The following is a 21,482-nucleotide window of genomic DNA, read 5'->3' on the forward strand; positions in this document are numbered from 1 at the left end:
CCAAAAACACAGCATCCATGGGACCGGACAACATCCCAGGCTGTGTTTTACACCAATTTCAGAATGAACTGGCTCCCCACTTAAGCACCATGTTCAATAATAGCCTTGCATCAGGCTTTGTGCCTACTGAATGGCACACAGCAACAGTTATCCCACTCCACAAAGTGGGAGACACCACTGATCCCGGGAACTATCGACCTATTAGCCTGACGAGCCTGGTCTGCAAGGCCATGGAATGTATCATCATGGGACTCATAAACAAAGACATTGGTAACCTCCAAACTCTGCATCCCACCCATTTTGGGTTTGTGAAAGACAGATCATGCCTCCTGAACCTGATCAACTTCTTTGAGGCAGTCAGCAAAGTCGTAGATGAGGGTAAGGTGGTTCACACATCCTATCTTGACCTCGCCAAGGCTTTCGACACCATCCCCCATTTTGGAATTATAGCTAAATTCACTAAACTAGGTATAAATCCCTATGTCACAAGATGGGTTGCCAACTGGCTCACTGACAGAACCCACAGTGTAAAAGTTGCAGACTCCAAATCTGACCTCAAAGCAGTGACAAGTGGAGTACCACAGGGTTCCATCCTGAGACCTCTCCTATTTGGTATCTACTTCTCTGAAGTACAGGCTAAGACAGAAGGCCTCAGGCTAATGAAGTCCACAGATGACTGCAAACTAGGAGCCATAGTCAAGTCCCCAAATGATGTGGACATTCTACAGAAGGGCCTCGCTGAGACAGATGCCTGTTGTCAGAGCCATGGCCTCAAGCTCAATGCCAAAAAGTGCAGTGTCATCCCCTTTGGTAAAAACTCTGTACCCATGAACTACCACATAGGCAGCAATCTACTTAACACCGAATGTGTGATAAGAGACCTTGGGACCCAGGTGGACAGTAGTCTCTCCTTTGATAGTCACATCACCACAGTAGTCAGGAAGTCCTTCTATGTGGCACACCTCATCATAAAAGGGTTCTCATACAGGAAAAATTAGGTCATTATTCCCCTCTACTCGGCACTCATTAGACCCATTATAGAGTACAACACCCCTTTTGGAATGTACCTCACAAGACATCTGCAGCAGCTGGAAAGGCCAAAGAAGTACTTCACAAAGAGGATTACTGGCCTCAAACAAATGCCCTACACTGACTGTCTCAAAAAACTACAGCTTTACTCATTAGGATATCACCTGCTCCGAGGTGATCTCTCCCTAACATATAAAGCTGTGTCAAACCCAGAGCTGTTGGACATGCTACACCTAAAGAAATCCCAATCCCTCTGAGCTACATGCTCTAGGGACCTAAACCTTGTCACCACAATAAACAGGACATGCTGGAGGAATAGATTCCTGTCCCAGAGACTTCCCATACTCTGGAACAGGCTACCCATCTATGTTTACTTTCAGCATTCTAAATTTTCGGCTTCATGGTCTCGGAATGCTAAAATTTGGTGTTTCAGCATTTTGAGATTATGAAGTGAAACCATAGATATACTGATAGATTAGTGTAATCATGTCTGAAGGGGATAGGGAGAGACAAATACATATACGTAGCTGTCTGTATGCACAGAGATATTTCCGCATCTCAGTTCTTTAGGCAGAGGCATTAGACATGGGACAACACTAGCTAAGTATAGAACCATGCCCAGTGTGACCATCTGTAAGTCCAAGGTGACTTCAGGTCAGACCTACCTGCACTCTAGTCCAGGATTTTGCATGCTACAGCCAATTAGCTGCTGCACCTGATTCAACAGTCCAGCACATCCCTGATATTATGTCCAAGGGATTCCCAGCTGTGAGCTGTACATAATATCTAAGTCATAACTAGGGTGTGTACAGGTTGTAATACTCTGTGCAGGGTTTTGCATCATATGTCTGGTACATATTACATAGTATTGTGATTTTCTGATACATCAGTGGAAAATCATTATAGACTGACAGAAACTGATGCCATTTGAGTTATTGACTGCATACACAGCAGGGAACCCATGCTACTGCATGACCTTTTATTCTCTGTACTTTCTACATTTGTTGGGCCAGTAATTAATTCTTCTCCTTATATATATGGGCCTTTGTCCTGCTCCTGTTCATGCCTGTGTCCATATTTCCTGCTCTATGTAGTTGTAGGTATGCTGTGACAGGGTTACATTATGTAACAGTACACACAGGGTTACAGACTTCACACCTCTGACTGTACATGTTTAGCAGGATGTCCAGCATTTCACCCTATATATCTGCTCTGCTGCACAGATAGTTTTGTTTTTTGGTAATATATTACTACATGGTGCACACTGACTTGTTGTAAGTACTGACACAGTTACATGAAGGGCTTTACATCCTACTGCCACTCTGACTTGTTCCAGCCTGCTGTTATACTAGCCATGTTCTAGGTTACTCAGCACATGTGTAATGTCCATAGTTGTGGCCCCCTGTCCCTCCATTGTCTTTGGCTTTGTCCAGCTTTCTTGCAGTAACAAATACTGAGATATTGACAGTCTGTGGGACTCCTACCATAGCAGTAGCTCACATAAAACATTGTAAATGCAGCCAACTTTGAACCATGAACAGCATCAACCATGCTAATGTACTTAGCCCACAAAGTCACATCAGCTGCTAGAAAGTGATATTTAATTCCTGACACTGTCAACATCATACAGACATACACTCTGACCCCTGCATATTGAGGCCATAGAACATGTTGCCAGGTTGTTTGGGAGAGCCCTGGGATTGTGTGGTCTGCTGCTATAACCTTGCAAACATACTGTTAATGCAGTTGTATGGGAACACAGCTGTGTTGGGGGTAGGGGACTCTAGCATTTACAGCCTTGCATCTGCCATTTGAACCCACTGTTTGGCAATTCCCTGGCATAGTGCAGTGGGTTTCGCTTCCTTGTGGCCTACTGAATATTATGGGGCAGCCAGTATTGGACAGAGTTATTGTTGTCCCACAGAGCTGTTAGTTCTCTGCATGTAGCCAGTAGCCCTCTCTATTACCTTGCATACATGCAGTAGGTGTATACATATGCTACCATAGTCTAGTACCCCATACATTTGTTGTAAAGAGCAGTTACTTACCTTGTGGCTGCAGCAGTTGAGCTAACAGTGCTTCAGTACTGACTCTGTCAGATGCACGCAGTACACAGCCAATACATGGTAAGATACAGGTTGTGTGGTGTGGCTAGCATCCTTTTTACTATGTATGTGAATCAAAATGAGGTGCCAGTCCCTAGGACCCTAGGTTGTCAGTGCATGTGCTATGCATTGCCTCTTTGCCAAGACCAGGGCATACTGGGCACACCTATGTCTGCCTACAGGGACAGGCTAAGGGGGGTTCCTCTTCTGAGTCCTCATGTGGCTCTGGGGACCTTGACACTGGTGGGGGCCTGCATGTCCCCTCTCTGTGATGTTCCTGCCACAACTGTTTCTGCAGGATCATATTGTGTAGCATGGCACATACTGTGAACATCTGTGCACATGTGGCTGGAGAGTACTGCAGGGCTCCACCAGATATATTGAGGCAGCAGAACCATGACTAAAGCAGCCCAAACACATGCTCTATGATATTCCTAGTTTGTGCATATGCCTCACTACAGCATTCTTTGGTAGGTGTGTGCGCATTTCTGATGGCTTTCATCATCCATGGTTACAGTGCATAGCCAGCATCCCCCAGTAGATTGCCATGTGAGATGTTCCTTCTGGTACAGCTGTGATGTTTGCAAGATATGGGAGTCATGATAACTGCCTGGGCTGCCGACGCACACACTCATGATAATGCCCTGGGCATTGTGCATGACGTGGCAGTTGATAGAGTAATACCCCTTGTGGTTGACATAGAGTCAACCCTCTTCACCAGGTGGTGCTTTGATGTGCACATGAGTGCAGGCTATGGCACTCAGTACTTTAGGGTAATGTGGTACATGGTAGAAGAGAAGCATACTGCTGGCCCTCTCCTCAGGGGTTCAGGTTAAATAAATGTGCTCACTGGCATGTGTTTTCATAGCAGTCAGGAACTGGTGGAGTACCCTGGATGCAGATGCCTGTGAGACCCCCATCATGTCCCTCGTTAGTCTTTGAAAAGTACCTGTGGCTACTATTCTAATGGTTACACATACCTTTGTTTCCACTGGGATGTGTTCCCCTTTGTTGGCTCTGGGTCTGAGTTGAGGGCACCAAAGCTCAATGAGTTCTTGTAGTATGTCCCTGTCAACCCTGTAGCACTCTACAATCTCCAGGTTATGTACCCCTGGAAGGTTACCCTGGGCATGAACACTCTTCTCTTTATCAGTCTAGGCCTGTTGTCAGCAGCAGCATCAGCACTGCCCTCAGCCTCTAGCAGATACAGATGTAGCAGAGCAGCAGCAGCCCCTAGCATTCCGTCAGTTAAAATTCCCAAGTGTGTACCCCAATGGTCCAGAGTATGTGGGGAAAAATCAGATTGTATGGTGTATGTATACTATAGTGGTGTGCTACAGATGCAGCCTGCGTGATTGGCTAACTATGATACATTCCACCTGTCAGGTATATCATTGAGGGGTTTGAATGGCCCAGTATCTGTGGAACAGGCTTAACAGTAATGTATTGGCTTTCCCAGGCTATTTCCTTTTTTTTTTAAACACCTTCCCTGCTAAGCACTGCGGCACACAAACCCATGCTGCTAGTATAAACACTGCTCAGCAGTCTGGACACACCCCCATGCACGGGCATGCTCATCATAGCTTAGACCAGCTAAAACATGCCCCGCAGCTAAACAAATCTTAGCAGCACTAGACACACACCCCTGCTTAGATGACATGCACAGCATGCAAATGGGCACCACTGAGCTCTAATCTGATTAAATATCATGTGACGCACCCCCTTTTGATGTCAGCTACCTCTTCTGTGGACACCAACATGGTTTAGGGGCTACACCAGTTTCATCTGTGGACACAGCAGCCCATTTTTGCTATTCAGTAACCCCAGCTTATTTGCATACTGATCTGTGCATAAAACCTGGATACTTCACTATTCCAGGGCCTGCCTCCTTAGCAACCACTGAAATATATCATTGTACATAATCATACTGCTTGCAGGGTCCTATAATGCATTTTTCTTACATATGTCTTGCTTTTGGATCTTACAATTTATAATATCTTTTTTTGCATAACGGCATGCTTGTCCACCACTGTGCAGGGCACAAAAGTGATTTGCTATTTTTGCACATGCAGGGCGTAGTTTTGCACATATCTGTCCCTAATATCCAATCCTTGATCTTCAAAATGGGCTTTTACAGCCCCTGTTCAATTTTTGCTTTCTTGTACATGATAATTTTCCCTGTACATGTCAGACACCAACTCGGGGTCTGCATCATTGCCTATCTGCTGATGGATCACTCCAGCACCCTCATTTGACATCATATGCATGACATTCATCTCCTTATGAGGTGATTTGCATTCCGCGGACACTTCCGTGTCCACACACTCATGCACGCTCCTCTGCTCCGTTTACTGTATTACATGGCTGCTGGTTTCCGTGTTTGGGCTATGCCACTCTGCCTAAATGGGACATCATTCCATGTAGGCTTTATTGAATTCCCCCGAATGTTATAACTGACTGGTGTGTACATAGCGGGCACTGTACATGTTAGACATATATGCAACTTTAGTTTCATGCCTTTCATTAAACAAAAAGCTGATTATGCTCTAGAAGTACTCAAGAAACATGGCTTTCATTAAACCTTAGTGATTATTCTTATGGTTTAAGAAACAGTACATACAGGTGAACCATGGCTTATGCGTGATCAAAGATACAATTTTAGTTTGTGTTTCAATTTTTTTTTATTGATATAGCAGAAAAGGTTGTCAGCCACATGTGCAAGTAAATTTTTACCTAGCAATATTTCTGTAATTATTTTGCAGTGGAATTTGAACTTAAGTACACAATACCTTACAAAAAAACAGCTTGAAGGGAAAGACTGCTTCACACATGATTTTATGACATACAGCAAGTCTGTAACAGTGTTAAGCAAGTTTCACAAGCATCTTGCCTGAAAGCCATTAAAAAAGAAAAGACTCAGGTCTGTTTGAATAAAAGTGGAACTAATCTGAGTGCACATGAAGTCTTGGGATGCACTCTTGTTGTATAATAGCTGCAGGAATGTCACCAGACCTCCCAACTGTACCGATTTCTGAAGAATGTCCAGACTTTTGCCTCATATTTGGTATGTTTCTCATAAAATTGTGGTTTTCTGGCAATTTGTTGACAAATCATTGAGGGTTAAAGTCAGAAAATAGTGACAGATATTTGAGTTGCAGACTTCATACCCTTCAGAAAATCCATGCTAATGCAAAACCTATTATTCTATCCATTTTCTAAGTTTGTTGTTGTGTCTTTCGGCTTTTCCCGGTTAGGGGTCGCCACAGCGGAATTCCAGTCCGCTAACGATTGGCAGTAGATTTTTACATGTCGGGTTGCCAGCCCTGATGCACAACCTTTGGCGAAGGTACGCCCATTCACGCATGTCTCCACACAGAAGACGCTCTAGCTGCAGTTAGATTAGTTTAATTAGATTAATTATCTAGTTAGATTGGCTAACTATGATACATTCCACCTGTCAGGTATATCATTGAGGGGTTTGAATGGCCCAGTATATGTGGAACAGGCTTAACAGTAATGTATTGGCTTTCCCAGGCTATTTCCTTTTTTTTTTAAACACCTTCCCTGCTAAGCACTGCGGCACACAAACCCATGCTGCTAGTATAAACACTGCTCAGCAGTCTGGACACACCCCCATGCACGGGCATGCTCATCATAGCTTAGACCAGCTAAAACATGCCCCGCAGCTAAACAAATCTTAGCAGCACTAGACACACACCCCTGCTTAGATGACATGCACAGCATGCAATTGGGCACCACTGAGCTCTAATCTGATTAAATATCATGTGACGCACCCCCTTTTGATGTCAGCTACCTCTTCTGTGGACACCAACATGGTTTAGGGGCTACACCAGTTTCATCTGTGGACACAGCAGCCCATTTTTGCTATTCAGTAACCCCAGCTTATTTGCATACTGATCTGTGCATAAAACCTGGATACTTCACTATTCCAGGGCCTGCCTCCTTAGCAACCACTGAAATATATCATTGTACATAATCATACTGCTTGCAGGGTCCTATAATGCATTTTTCTTACATATGTCTTGCTTTTGGATCTTACAATTTATAATATCTTTTTTTGCATAACGGCATGCTTGTCCACCACTGTGCTGGGCACAAAAGTGATTTGCTATTTTTGCACATGCAGGGCGTAGTTTTGCACATATCTGTCCCTAATATCCAATCCTTGATCTTCAAAATGGGCTTTTACAGCCCCTGTTCAATTTTTGCTTTCTTGTACATGATAATTTTCCCTGTACATGTCAGACACCAACACGGGGTCTGCATCATTGCCTATCTGCTGATGGATCACTCCAGCACCCTCATTTGACATCATATGCATGACATTCATCTCCTTATGAGGTGATTTGCATTCCGCGGACACTTCCGTGTCCACACACTCATGCACGCTCCTCTGCTCCGTTTACTGTATTACATGGCTGCTGGTTTCCGTGTTTGGGCTATGCCACTCTGCCTAAATGGGACATCATTCCATGTAGGCTTTATTGAATTCCCCCGAATGTTATAACTGACTGGTGTGTACATAGCGGGCACTGTACATGTTAGACATATATGCAACTTTAGTTTCATGCCTTTCATTAAACAAAAAGCTGATTATGCTCTAGAAGTACTCAAGAAACATGGCTTTCATTAAACCTTAGTGATTATTCTTATGGTTTAAGAAACAGTACATACAGGTGAACCATGGCTTATGCGTGATCAAAGATACAATTTTAGTTTGTGTTTCAATTTTTTTTTATTGATATAGCAGAAAAGGTTGTCAGCCACATGTGCAAGTAAATTTTTACCTAGCAATATTTCTGTAATTATTTTGCAGTGGAATTTGAACTTAAGTACACAATACCTTACAAAAAAACAGCTTGAAGGGAAAGACTGCTTCACACATGATTTTATGACATACAGCAAGTCTGTAACAGTGTTAAGCAAGTTTCACAAGCATCTTGCCTGAAAGCCATTAAAAAAGAAAAGACTCAGGTCTGTTTGAATAAAAGTGGAACTAATCTGAGTGCACATGAAGTCTTGGGATGCACTCTTGTTGTATAATAGCTGCAGGAATGTCACCAGACCTCCCAACTGTACCGATTTCTGAAGAATGTCCAGACTTTTGCCTCATATTTGGTATGTTTCTCATAAAATTGTGGTTTTCTGGCAATTTGTTGACAAATCATTGAGGGTTAAAGTCAGAAAATAGTGACAGATATTTGAGTTGCAGACTTCATACCCTTCAGAAAATCCATGCTAATGCAAAACCTATTATTCTATCCATTTTCTAAGTTTGTTGTTGTGTCTTTCGGCTTTTCCCGGTTAGGGGTCGCCACAGCGGAATTCCAGTCCGCTAACGATTGGCAGTAGATTTTTACATGTCGGGTTGCCAGCCCTGATGCACAACCTTTGGCGAAGGTACGCCCATTCACGCATGTCTCCACACAGAAGACGCTCTAGCTGAGAATCGAACAGGACAACGTCTTACTGTGAGGCGACAACGCTGCCGCAGCACCACCACAGCAGTAGTCCATTTTCTAAGTATGTAAGAGCAATATTTCTCAGAAACATGGCTTAAACCCCATATAAAAGACTCTGAAATCATACCACCAAATTACTCTATCATTAGAAAAGATAGATCCCACAAAAAAGGGGGAGGAGTAGCTCTCCTATACTCATCCTCCTTATTAGTCACTACTTATAATAAGCCTACTCCACTCTTTAATAACGCCGAACTACTCCTAGCAATACTTCAAATTAACAAACACAAGTACATATGTATAGCTTCCCTCTATATGCCCCCAGGGGATAATATTTCTACACTTGAACACATCCTCTCCTGGCTCTCCACCAACATCAGTAACGAAACAATAATCTTAGGAGATGTGAATATTAACTGGGCTTCCATTCAATCTCCTACAAACCCACTTAACATCAACCTCTAAAATTTTTCACAACTAATAAATTCTATAACACACCCCTCTAAAAACCTCTCCAGTGGCAGTATTTTGGACTGTATTCTAGTCTCACATCCTCAATACTTCTCTGACAGTGGTACTCTTTCTGATCCTCTTAGCGACCACCTTCCCATCTTTACATATCGACTCCCTTTAGCCTTACATCGTTCCCATAACTATATTACCATTCATAACCAAAAAAACTTTAACGCAACATCCTTCACTAAAACTCTAAAAGCTATAAAACTGGAACTGTCTAAAAACATTACCTCTCGACAATGCAGTTGCTCACTTCAACACCTCATTCTTAAAAGTTCTAGACTACCATGCTCCCATAAGGACAAAGAGAATAAAAACTAAAACAGCCGCTTGGCTTACTAAAAATACACTAGCTACTATGCGGCACAGAGATAAAGCCTGGACTCATTACCTAAAAAACAGGTCTCCCCTCACCCTTCATGAATACAAAATACTTTGAAATAAAGTAAAAAAGCTCATCATTTCCGACCGACAAAACTATTTCTCTATTCTACAAAACAATAACAAAACAAACCCCCAGAAATTCTGGAAAGGTATCTCCACTCTCCTTAACCCCGGCAAACTAGACACCCCCTCCCCTGACCCTAATGCTCCTGACTCTGACTTAGCCACCCAGTTTAACTCTTTTTTCATTGACTCTATTTCTAAACTTCATCTTTCTCTAATACCACCACTCTCTCCACATCACCTCCTTCCTCCTCTACCACCACTCTTCCCTGTACTTCTACCACTCCTTCACTCTCCTCCACTAACTCCCTATCCTTCACCCCTTCTCCACCTATCACTCCTCCCTTTCCATCATCACCCGCAAATACCCCCCCCTTCCCAGTGTCCTCTCTTTTCATTAAAACCTATACCCACTTCTACTATAAAAAAACTCCTCCATAAATTGAAGCCATGCTCCTATGCTCCTGATAATATCCCTGCTTATTTTCTTAGCCTAGCTGCTGAAGCAGTCGCCTACCCCATTAGCATTCTAATTAACCATTCAATCCAGGAAAGCATAGTACCCAAAATTTGGAAAAAGGCCTTCATTATACCATTACATAAAGGAGGCAACAATAAAAATGTTACCAACTTCCGTCCCATTGCTATCCTGTCTCCCATCTCTAAACTCTTAGAAAAATGCATACAACTACAACTCCTTCCACACCTCTTAGATAATCAGCTACTAACACCCACACAACATGGATTCAGGCCATATCACAGTACTATGACTGCCCTCCTCTCCTCCCTTGAAACTATTAATAAAGCCCAGGATTCTGGCCTTATTGTTTCCACCCTACTACTTGTCCTTTCTAAAGCCTTCAATACTATCTCACATATCCTGCTTTTAACTAAACTCTCGAAACTTAACCTGTCCCCTCCCTCCTTGAACTGGTTCTCCAGCTACTTATCTAACCGATATCAAGCAGTAAAATGGAAAAAGGCCACCTCCTCATTTCTTAATACCCCAACCGGAGTTCCCCAAGGTTCCATATTAGGTCGTCTTCTTTTTAATATATTTATAAATGATTTTCGGAACTCTATTCCTTTCTCAAATATCATTCAATATGCAGATGATTCAACTATCATCTGCTCTGCCACATCTACCCCTACACTCCTAAAACTTAATCAAGAAGCTTTTTCAACCACTGAGCAATGGATGGAAAGAAACCACCTTGTATTAAATGCCTCTAAAAGCAAACTAATGGTATTTACTCCCTCTAAAGCTACCTCATTCAACTTAAACTCTTTCACTATTACTAGCCAAAACAATATGCCTCTGGAACTGGTATCAGAGACCAAATTACTTGGGGTCCAAATCGATAATCAGCTTAAATTCCACTCCCACTTACAACTAAATATCAAAAAAAAAACATCAAAAACTAGGCATGCTCTACCGACAAAATCATCGCCTTACACCTGCCACTAAAGTAACTCCCTCTACTTCCTTTCTTATCCCCTCCCTTCTCTACAAAACGCCTCTTCTCACTAACCTACAATCCTCTCTAAAAACACAACTTTCCTCCTGCTACAACAAAATTGCCAAATTTGCTACCAGCCATAAGTCCTCCTCCCATCACTGATCCTCTCTCCAAAAACTAAAATGGCTAGAACTTCCAAATCATCTCATCTATACTCAACTAACTCTTGCACACAAGCTCATTTTAACCCCTCCATCTGTCCCTCCCTCTCTTCTACCTTTAAGATGCACCTACCTGATCGAGTATTAAGGTCCAATAATCAAAATCTAATAGAAGTGTACAAACCATCCTGTCCACCAGGCAAAAATCTTCTATCTTATGGTCTAGCATGCCTCTGGAACTCCCTACCACCTTCCATTCGTATCACTTCTAACCATTACTCTTTCAAAAAATCTCTTCACTCACATCTAATATCCCAATGGGAATGCTCCTGCTCTCTCCCCACATAACTAACGATGGCAAACTCCTTCTTCCCTTCATTCCATGCTTTAGATTCCTTCTCTCTCTCTCTCTCTCTCTCTCTCTCTCTCTCTCAATCTCTATACTCATCAAAACTTTCTCCTTCTATCAATTCTCCATATATTTATATTCCTGTTACTTCTATGCTATTTGTAAATAATGCATCAGACTGTAACGGTTATCTGTATATTCCTAATAAGAAATGCCTCTCAGCTGCTACAATGCAATGTTCCATTGCCAGTCTGTTTCAATTTCAACCTCATCACTAGTCTGCATTATTTGTAATGTTTGCTGTATCAATTGTAAATGTTTTGTTGATTATGTTGTAAATGCTTTGCTCAAAACAACAACCTTTGTATAAATATCATCTTTAAACTATTGTAACCAAGTTTTGCTCAAAACTACAACCTTTGTATAAATATCATCTTTAAACTATTGTAACCAAGTTTTGCTCAAAACTACAACCTTTGTATAAATATCATCTTTAAACTATTGTAACCAGGTTTTGCTCAAAACTACAACCTTTGTATAAATATCATCTTTAAACTATTGTAACCAAGATTGTTATTGGAGCTTTTCTCCCCTGGACTCCATTGAAAATGGGTTCAAATGGCCCAATGGACTATCCTGGTAAACCAACTGAAAAAATAAATAAATAAATTTAAAACGTGTATGTATTTTGGGGTCTTTATTCCCCCACTATTGATGGCTTTGTCCAGATGTGTTGCTGTAAGAAGTTGAGAGGTATGAATGTCACTATGTTTTCAGAAATGGATCATCTGTAATAATATGTTCTTTATAATGAGTTTGGAGGACATTTTGCATTTCCAATCAGACATACTGTGTGACTCTGAAGATTAAATGCTTGCCTGGCATTACCTCTCAAATGTCACATATTATGAGGTATGAAACGGATTAAACATTCAGAGAACCCTGCTTCCGTTGGATAAGTTTCTCATGAGTTATGGAGGTTTCAGGTACTCATTTACTTATAAATCATGGGTTTTGTCCTCTTGTTAAACATTGTTTCACATATTTTAACAGAGAAAGTTTGAAGCCAGTGCTGTCAGCTGTCAAAGATGAACACTTTGATGATTGACCCCTCACTCTAAGTGAACAGCAGAAGAGGTATGGAGAAAGGAACATCATAAAACAGTATGGGAATAAGAGTTTAGCAGATTGAACTGCAGTTTTTTATGCCATTCCAAAATGTTGAAAAATACAAGAAGTCTGGGACAATGGGATTTAGCAGTAGAAATGTATGGTGAGGCTACAGAATTCAGAAGACTGATTGCTTGAAATACATTATTATTAACATGTTTATGGGAAAGTATACATTCTTATATTTTAATGCACTGAAGATTTTATGTCTACAATAGAAGAATGGGTTGAAATGAAGCAGTATGACTTTATTATTACTATGTACAATATCCCTTGACTACATCCTGAAAAATAAAATGAAGGTTATATCCCAGTGAAAATAGTTTTGCTTAAAGTGAATGTCACTGTAAAACATTAAGTCATGCTCTCATATCTGATTGTAGCTTTAATGTCTCATTCCTTTTTTCACAAAACATAAATCATTGTATGTATGAGTTAATTAATCTGACTGACCCTTGGATTCTAGCAATTACAGGTGTTCTGGATACAATCCCAGCAAAGAAACCTTGGGAACATATTTAATTTCTACATCAATCTTTAAGATACTTTATGCTGTGTTTATATATAAACACTGGTTGCTCTTTAATGGAGTCACGCATAATGTTTAATTTAAAAAAAGCCTGAAAATGAGCCATATTCCTGAGACAGTACCTTTACTCATTCAAAAAAGCACTACATTAAAACTGTTAAAGATTTTGGGCAGCATTTATCAGAAAGGATATCTTTAGACAAAAGCACTGCTATACACAAATTTACAGATTGTCTTTCAAATATGGTAATCATAAAAAGTTAGGTCAGTGTATATTTCTGATTGGTTTACAACAGCTAAATAACAAGGGTGCTTAATCATACAATGGCAGAAAAAGAGATCCCATCATCACCCTTGTATGGCCTCTGGGTGATGGCTCCAACCTACACAGATGAAAAGAATTACAATGTCCAGCCTAAGATGTTTTAACATCATCATACCTTCTGTATTCTAAATGTATGATCCACTATGTCTCATGTTTACATGAGTTGTATTATAGGGCATTTCCTTCATAGTCTGGTGGTTGTTTATTGAGTCATCAACCTACTGCATATTCAGCATTGCCTCAATGCAAAACCAATGACGTATGATGTGTGGTCTGCTTCCTACTTGCATGGCATCTGTATACATAGACATGTGCATTACAGACCAGGTACTCAGGCCTTGAAAACAACATATGTTTAGTGTATGTCTGCCAGGACCTTAGGGAAATGGGCTAAGTCATAAAATGTCCACATGGTGTTGGTTTTGTCCTCTAATGTCCCATGCAACTAAATATACTCCTCTACATGCTGCAGAATTATACTGGGGAACTGATTTAAGATTCATGAGTCTGATACTTATAGTATATAATGTTTCCTGCAGGTCAGGGGAAATTCCCTGTGGCTAAGATGGCTATAGCTACAAATACCTTTGCATTCATAGGAAAGGAATATCATCCATCTCATTCTCAGTTCTCCCGCTAGGCAATCCAGTTTGACTTGGTCCCTTACAATATCCTTGTCCACTCAGAAGCAGTCCACATCTGTGGATGTGTGAGTTGGAAGCATGGCAGGTGGCATCTGTACCCACTGTTGTCATTGATGGCTTTGACCAGCAGAACTGTACCACTGGCTGTGATGCTAACAACACTCCAGTTGTATGGCAAGAACCATGCCATTTGATACAATCAAACTGTACAAAAAAAATAGAAGAAACTACTCAAATTACCATTGAATGGCAAACCCCCTCTGCATGAAAAGAATGTAAAAGATCTCGCTTAGAAATCAAAGAAACCATAAAGACCAGCAAAGCACCCCACGAACTCATGCTAGCTACTGAGGTTATGCTTGAAAATTAAGAAATAATTCACAACACAACTCTGAACCTTTTCATAATGGTGCATCCCTCTCTGACCCAATAGACATTGTTAACATACTAGCAAAGAAGCTTGCAGTCAACTTCTTCCCTAAAGCTATCATCCCAACTCCAGTTATCCATGAGTCACTTCTCCCATACCATTATCAAGGATCATGTCCTTAAGGTACTCTCAAAAATTAAAAAAAAACACTTCTTCCATGGTTCCCAACAATATTCTGGGGTGCCTAATAAACAGAGTCAAACATGCACTTGCTGATCCCTCTTTAAACTATTTAACCTAGGTCTATAGACTATGTCGTTGCAGTAGTGATGCCGCTCAACAATGGAGGATCTACCATGGACCCTGAAAACTACAGACAACATAAAATTATGAGCTTTTTCTGTAGCACTATGGAGTGCAATTCTAATGACTTCACAAATCACAGCATTAAATACCTGATTAGGTTTGATCCACAGCAATTAAGCTTTGTAAATAGTAGATCATGTTGGCTAAATTATGCAAGCTTCTTTGTAAAGGTAATGCATGTGCTGGAGAGCAAGCACACTGTCAATGCTGCTTTTCTTTAACTGGCCAAGGCATTTGACACTGTGCCACATAATGCGATCATAACAAGCGTATGCATTAAACATTGATTCCTGATTGGTAAGAGGGTTAAGTATTTCAAGGACAGAAAAAAACATTGTCAGAGTTGGTGACATTTCCTCTGTCAGAGAGAAGGTAACTAATGTTGCCCCCTGGGGATTTGTGTTGGGCCCCCTACTGTTTGACATTATATCAATAACCATAAGAATGACTCAGATCTCTGGTTAACCATATTTTGTTGACCCTGATCTCTGGTTAACCAAATTTGCTGATGACTGCAAAGCAGATGTAATTATCAAGCAACACCCAAATACTTATATCCTTCAAAATGAATTAACACAAGTCAACACCCGGTATAGCAAAAGGGTATAAACTATATGTCAAGAAATGCAGTATTACCCTTTTTGGATTCTGCAAACTGTTTCAACCTACTACATCAATAACAGTAACAGTCTGCTAACAAGAAAGTCAGTGATTACTGACCAGGGTGCATGGGTTGATAGTTCCTTTTCCTTTCATCACTATGTGACAACTGTAGCTTGGAAATCCTTCTATATCTCACTAAAAAATTACAAAAGACATCTCTTATAAAACTGAGGAAGTCATTATTCCCATATACGCTGTCCTGATCAGACCCATTATAAAATATAATGCATATTTTGGCATGTATCTTACAAGAGACATCAAAAAACTTGAAAAAAAAATGCAGAGATTCCTAACAAAAGTAATCTCTAGATTCAAAAATCTTAGGCACTAGGAGAGACTGAAAGCCTTGTGACTGTACTTAGTGTTGTATAGGCTGCTACCAGGGTATCTGTGCATCATTTACCCTGCCCTCAGGGATCCTGCTACCCTTGCCATCCTTTTTCTTGATAAGTTAAATAGTGCAACAAACTCTAGAACAAGGGATTTTAACCTATATCAGGAACTAAATAAAACTAGAAAGAGGGATGTATTCATCATCCAGCAATTCCTTCAGCTCTGGTATGGGCTTCCCTTATAGGTCAAGCAATGGAATTCTCTGTCATCCATCAAACATAACTTGACAACTAAATGGGACTTACAGACATTACCTTTCTTGAAAGGAATGGTAGACCCTGATGGTGGTTATTGACAAATTGCACATGGCTTCTGACCAAATTTCCTTGTATATCTTATGATCATATGATCAAAAATGAGTAGGTATTGCTGCAAATTATTAATGCAATCACAGCCCTTAAGGCAAAATAACATACCCAACATACTAGTAATAGGTGACTGTAGTCAGGCACACTGACATCCCACTCACTAGGCTGAATGAGGAGAAGGTTACAGTTAGCTGCCTGTCCGGTGCCAGGATCCACCACATAACACATGCACTCAGGTCACTCCAGAACAAGAACAAATATGACTCTGTCATTGTCCATGTTGGTGTGAATGACCTGAGCCGTACCTCCCTGGACTATATGAAAAGAGACATGGAAGAGCTCTCAGATCACATAGCCCAGGCCGATATGACCCTGACCCTGAGTAGTATCCTGCCCTCACCAAGAATGATACCACGGTATAAAGAAGAAATTCTCAAGTTCAACAATTGGCTAAGTTTCTGTTGTCATTCAAAGGGGATGCAGTGTCTGTCCACCTGGGATGACATGCTCAACAAGCTACGCTGCTTCGCTACAGACAGCTTGCACCTGTCACCCTTAGACTTTCAAATACTGGCCAAGGCTCTTGCCACCCCCATAGTGTCTTTTTTAGGCAAGGCTCAAAAGACAAACCCACCGCCATAAATAGCACAAGTAACAAAAAACTGAGGGTAATGCTACTCAATGCCAGAAGTTTAAACCTCAAAATGAACACACTCGAGGCACTCCTCAGTATGGAGAAAATCGATATATCTGCAGTAACAGAAACCTGGCTTAAGGCTCCAGAGTGTACCCTAGCACTACCAGGCTACAACTCATACCATACATTTTGGCCACAGAACCCAAACCGAAATACAAAAAGCGGTTAGATATGACCATAAACAAATCACAAATCACTTTGGATATCACTTTGGATATCCACATTCCACCCCCACCCCCACCCCCGGACAAGGAAACCACTGTGAAAACTTCTCAAAAGCAAACTTCACATTACTTAAGACAGAGGTGGAAAGTTTCAAAGCCCCCATGCTGAAGGATAATGCTGCCCATCTGCAAAATCCTTTACTAATGCATTCTACGGGCACCTACAAGAATGCATGGATCGTGCCATCCCAAGCAAAACCAAGACTCACTCCTCCAAGAAAAGGAAACCAGTCTGGTGGACTCCTGCCATAAACAAGCTATACAATAGAAGGAGGAAACTAGTACAGAAAAGAGTAAAATCCCAAGAAGGAAAGACATCCCTGATCAGTATCAGCAAGAAACTACGATCCCTCATAAAATCATCCAAGGCGAGCCTTGAAAGAAAAATTGCCAAGGACTCCAAAGATAACCACAAGGCATTCTTTAGCTATGTCAAGAATCTAAGTGGCAATGCTCAGATCTCCTCAGAGTTAGTGCAGAATGGCACAAAATACACTGAACCAACCAATATCGTCAACATCCTAGCAGACAGGTTCAGCGCAAACTTCACCCCCCCCCTCTCACCCCAAAAAGGGTCCATAACCATACCAGAAGAATGTAGAGTCCTTGAAATCACAGACACTCAGGTTAAAACAGCCCTCTTCAAAGCTAAAAACACAGCATCAATGGGACCGGATGGTGTCCCAGTCTGCGTCCTACACGAGCTCAAAGATGAACTAACCCCTCACCTAAATGCACTGTTCAAGCTCAGCCTCTCCACAGGCTACATACCCATACAGTGGCACACAGCATTGGTTATACCGCTCCACAAAGGTGGAGCCACAACAGACCCCAGGAACTATCTCCTTATAAGCCTGACTAGCTTGGTCTGCAAGGCTATGGAGCACATCATCATGGAAATCATTAACAGTGACATTGGGAACCTCCAAACACTGGACCCTACCCAGTTTGGCTTTGTTAAGGGAAGACTATGACTCCTAAACCTGGTGGATTTCTTTGAGACAGTTACCAAGGCTATAGATGAGGGAAAGGTGGTACACACAGCCTACCTAGACCTTGCTAAGGCCTTCAACACCATTCCTCATTCTGGTATTATAGACAAGCTCACCGGCCTGAACATAAACCCCTAAGTCACAAGATAGCATACAGAACCCACATGGTGAGAGTTGCGGGAGCTAGGTCCGACTCGAAAGCTGGTTACAAGTGGCATTCCCCAGGGCTCAATCCTAGGATCCCTCCTGTTCAGCATATACTTCTCAGAGGTACAGGCAAGCACAGGAGGACTATGGCTGACCAAGTTCACAGACAACTGCAAACTAGGGGCTATAACTGACTCTCCAGCTGACACAGACATCCTTCAAAAGGGTCTCACTGAGACGGATACCTGGTATCAAAATCATGGCCTCAAGCTAAATGCCAAAAAGTGCATAGTCATTCCCTTTGGAAAAAACAAAGTACCCACAAGCTACCACATAGTTGGTAGTCCCCTAAATATGGAAGACTTAATAAGGGATCTGGGGACCCAAGTAGATAGTAATCTCACCTTTGATAATCACATTGCCAAACTGGTTAGAAAATCCTTCTACATGGCTCACCTAATCATAAAAGGCTTCTCATCCAGATCAAAAGAGGTCATTGTGCCTTTCTACTCATCCCTCATCAGGCCCATCATAGAGTACAATGCCACGTTTGGTATATACCTTACAAGACACCTGCAACAGCTGGAAAGACCACAGAAGTACCTCACCAAGAGGATCACTGGCCTCAAACAGATGCCCTCTGCAGCTCGACAGAAGAAACTCCAGCTGTACTTAGTTGCATACCGCCTACTCAGAGGTGATTTCTGCCTGACATACAAGGCCATGTCCAACCCAGAATTGATGGACATGCTCCACATAAAGAAAACCTTATCCCCTCAAGCCACATGCTTTAGGGATCTAAACCTCATCACAACAATAAATAGGATGTGCTGGAGGGATAGATTCCTGTCCTGTTGTACTATTGTCGAGAATAAAGTATTGGAGCAGCTTGATTACTTCTCCTGCGACTTTCCTTTTTTCTTTGATCCTGTCCCAGAGACTTCCCATGCTTTGGAACAAGATTCCAAGCTACATTAGGCAGAGCTCCTCACTAACACTCTTCAAAAGAAACCTTGACGAGTGGATGGGAAACAGAAAGTTTACCCCAGGGATCACTTCAGTGGCTCTGCTGGACAGAGGCACAAGGAACTAATATAAGGGGGCGGCGAAAGCCAACAAATTCTGGCTAGGCTTATAAATGTCTTCAGGCAGATAGCCTAGTACCTACCTATGAACCTATGAAATCACTAATATTTTCTACATTTGCGAATTGCTCAGACATTTCTGGGTTATCTCATTTGCATTTGCATAAACTACATGGCTAATCTGCACAGAGTTCCATATTTCCATATAATTATGCATTGATTAGCATTCACTTTATGTAAGCATGACTGTCTAATGGCTTAAGTCACACCTGAAAATGGTTTTGGATCAACACATCCACCCATTTAAAAATGTACAATGAAATAAATAAATTAATATAAATAGACTTAGTAGATGCATTCAGCAACCCATCATCTCTTTCATTAGAGGAAACATATTGTGTATCTACCTTCAGTTTAGATTTCAAGATGTCACCATCTGGATCAACACGATCATAGGAGATTTATCCAGATGTTTCCTATTCCTGGCTCATCTACAACAGCTGAGGGAATAATTATTATACTATGTCAGGAATCCTTGATTGGCGTTCTGATGTTACTTGACATCTTTTATCATTCCTCTTTCCTCATTCCTTTAATGAAGATGTGTTTGTTGTGCCTCTGTTGTAGTAGGACTTCTGCATTGCTTCTCTTTAATCTGTTGCTGTAAAATATCTTGATTACTACCTTACCTGCAACAATGAATATAAGGTAGGTAACTCTGATGTAAGGCACATCCCAAAGACATGCTGCAGGTGGATTGGACACTCTAAATTGGCCCTAGGTGTGAGTGTGTGTGTACGCGTGCCTTCTGTGGAAGGTTGGGCACCAGGCTGGCAACTCGACACTGTAAAACTTCACTGCCAATCATGAGAAGACAGGTGATCCACTGTGGCGACCCCTAACCTGGAAAAAGCCGAAAGAAGAAGAAATCTGATATAAGGTGCCTGCCATCAAGAACTGAGAGGCTGAAACACATGCATCATAAAAGAAATTGTTGCTGCATTCAAGTAAACAAGATTCTTTAGCAATATAGTTATATCTGGCAGGTTATGAATAATCTTCTAAAGACATTGGACTACTCTGGTAAGATACATATATCTGACATTAGGCTTTGTTTAGTTGTAGACATTTGCGACTCAGTGCGGAGGTTTAATTACCACTGAAACATGTTCTTCCTTTGTGGCATCCAATACAAGTAAGTCATCAATAATGTCTAGTATGTCAGGTAAATTTTCAATAATTTCAGCAAATGACCTTTGCAATACCTCAGATGCAGATCCTATATCTAGCAGAATTTTAAGAAATTTGTATCTGCTCAAATGGAGTATTAAATATACATAATTGTGAGATAGTTTTGTCTAGCCTTATTTGCTGAAAGCATTGATTTGCATATAAGACTGGTGCCTCAAGCCAATTCATCAATAGTGTACAATGGGAGGAATTACCTTTTAACTTACTTGTATAAGTTGTGGGGATCAAAAAAAATTTGGGGGGGGGATTTTATAAAGCCTACACATTTTTTTCTGTATAGGCATTGCACTGTGCTGTTAACACAGCTGCAAACATTTTTAGATTAAGGAGTGTGCATGAGTGCTCCAACATGGAAACTTTCATGCCATGCAAATCACCTCATAAGCAGGTGAATCTCATGCAAATGAGACAGGTAGAGCTATCCAGCAAGCAGGTAGGCACCTTTGCAGACCACGTGTCAGTGTCTGTAGTGTACATGGAAAAATTCCATGTACAGGAATATAGACAAACAAAAGGGGCTGTAAAAATGTATACAGATGGATAGAAATGGCATACCACATACAGATATGAGCAAAACTACCCTCTGTGTATCTGACAAATTGAAGGAACTAAGTTAAAAACTAAATTTATTTTTTTTAATAATTTGAGCATAACACACCATAGTGCACAAACATGTTTTATAAAAACATAAAAAAATAAATTGGAAAAAACAAAATTAATATTATGTGAAAGAAATGTATTACAGGACCCTACATGGGGTATCTGCAG

The sequence above is a fragment of the Protopterus annectens genome, chromosome 2.part0 (genome assembly GCF_019279795.1).
Source record: "Protopterus annectens isolate FY-2018-M chromosome 2.part0, PAN1.0, whole genome shotgun sequence".
Classification (NCBI taxonomy): domain Eukaryota; kingdom Metazoa; phylum Chordata; order Ceratodontiformes; family Protopteridae; genus Protopterus; species Protopterus annectens.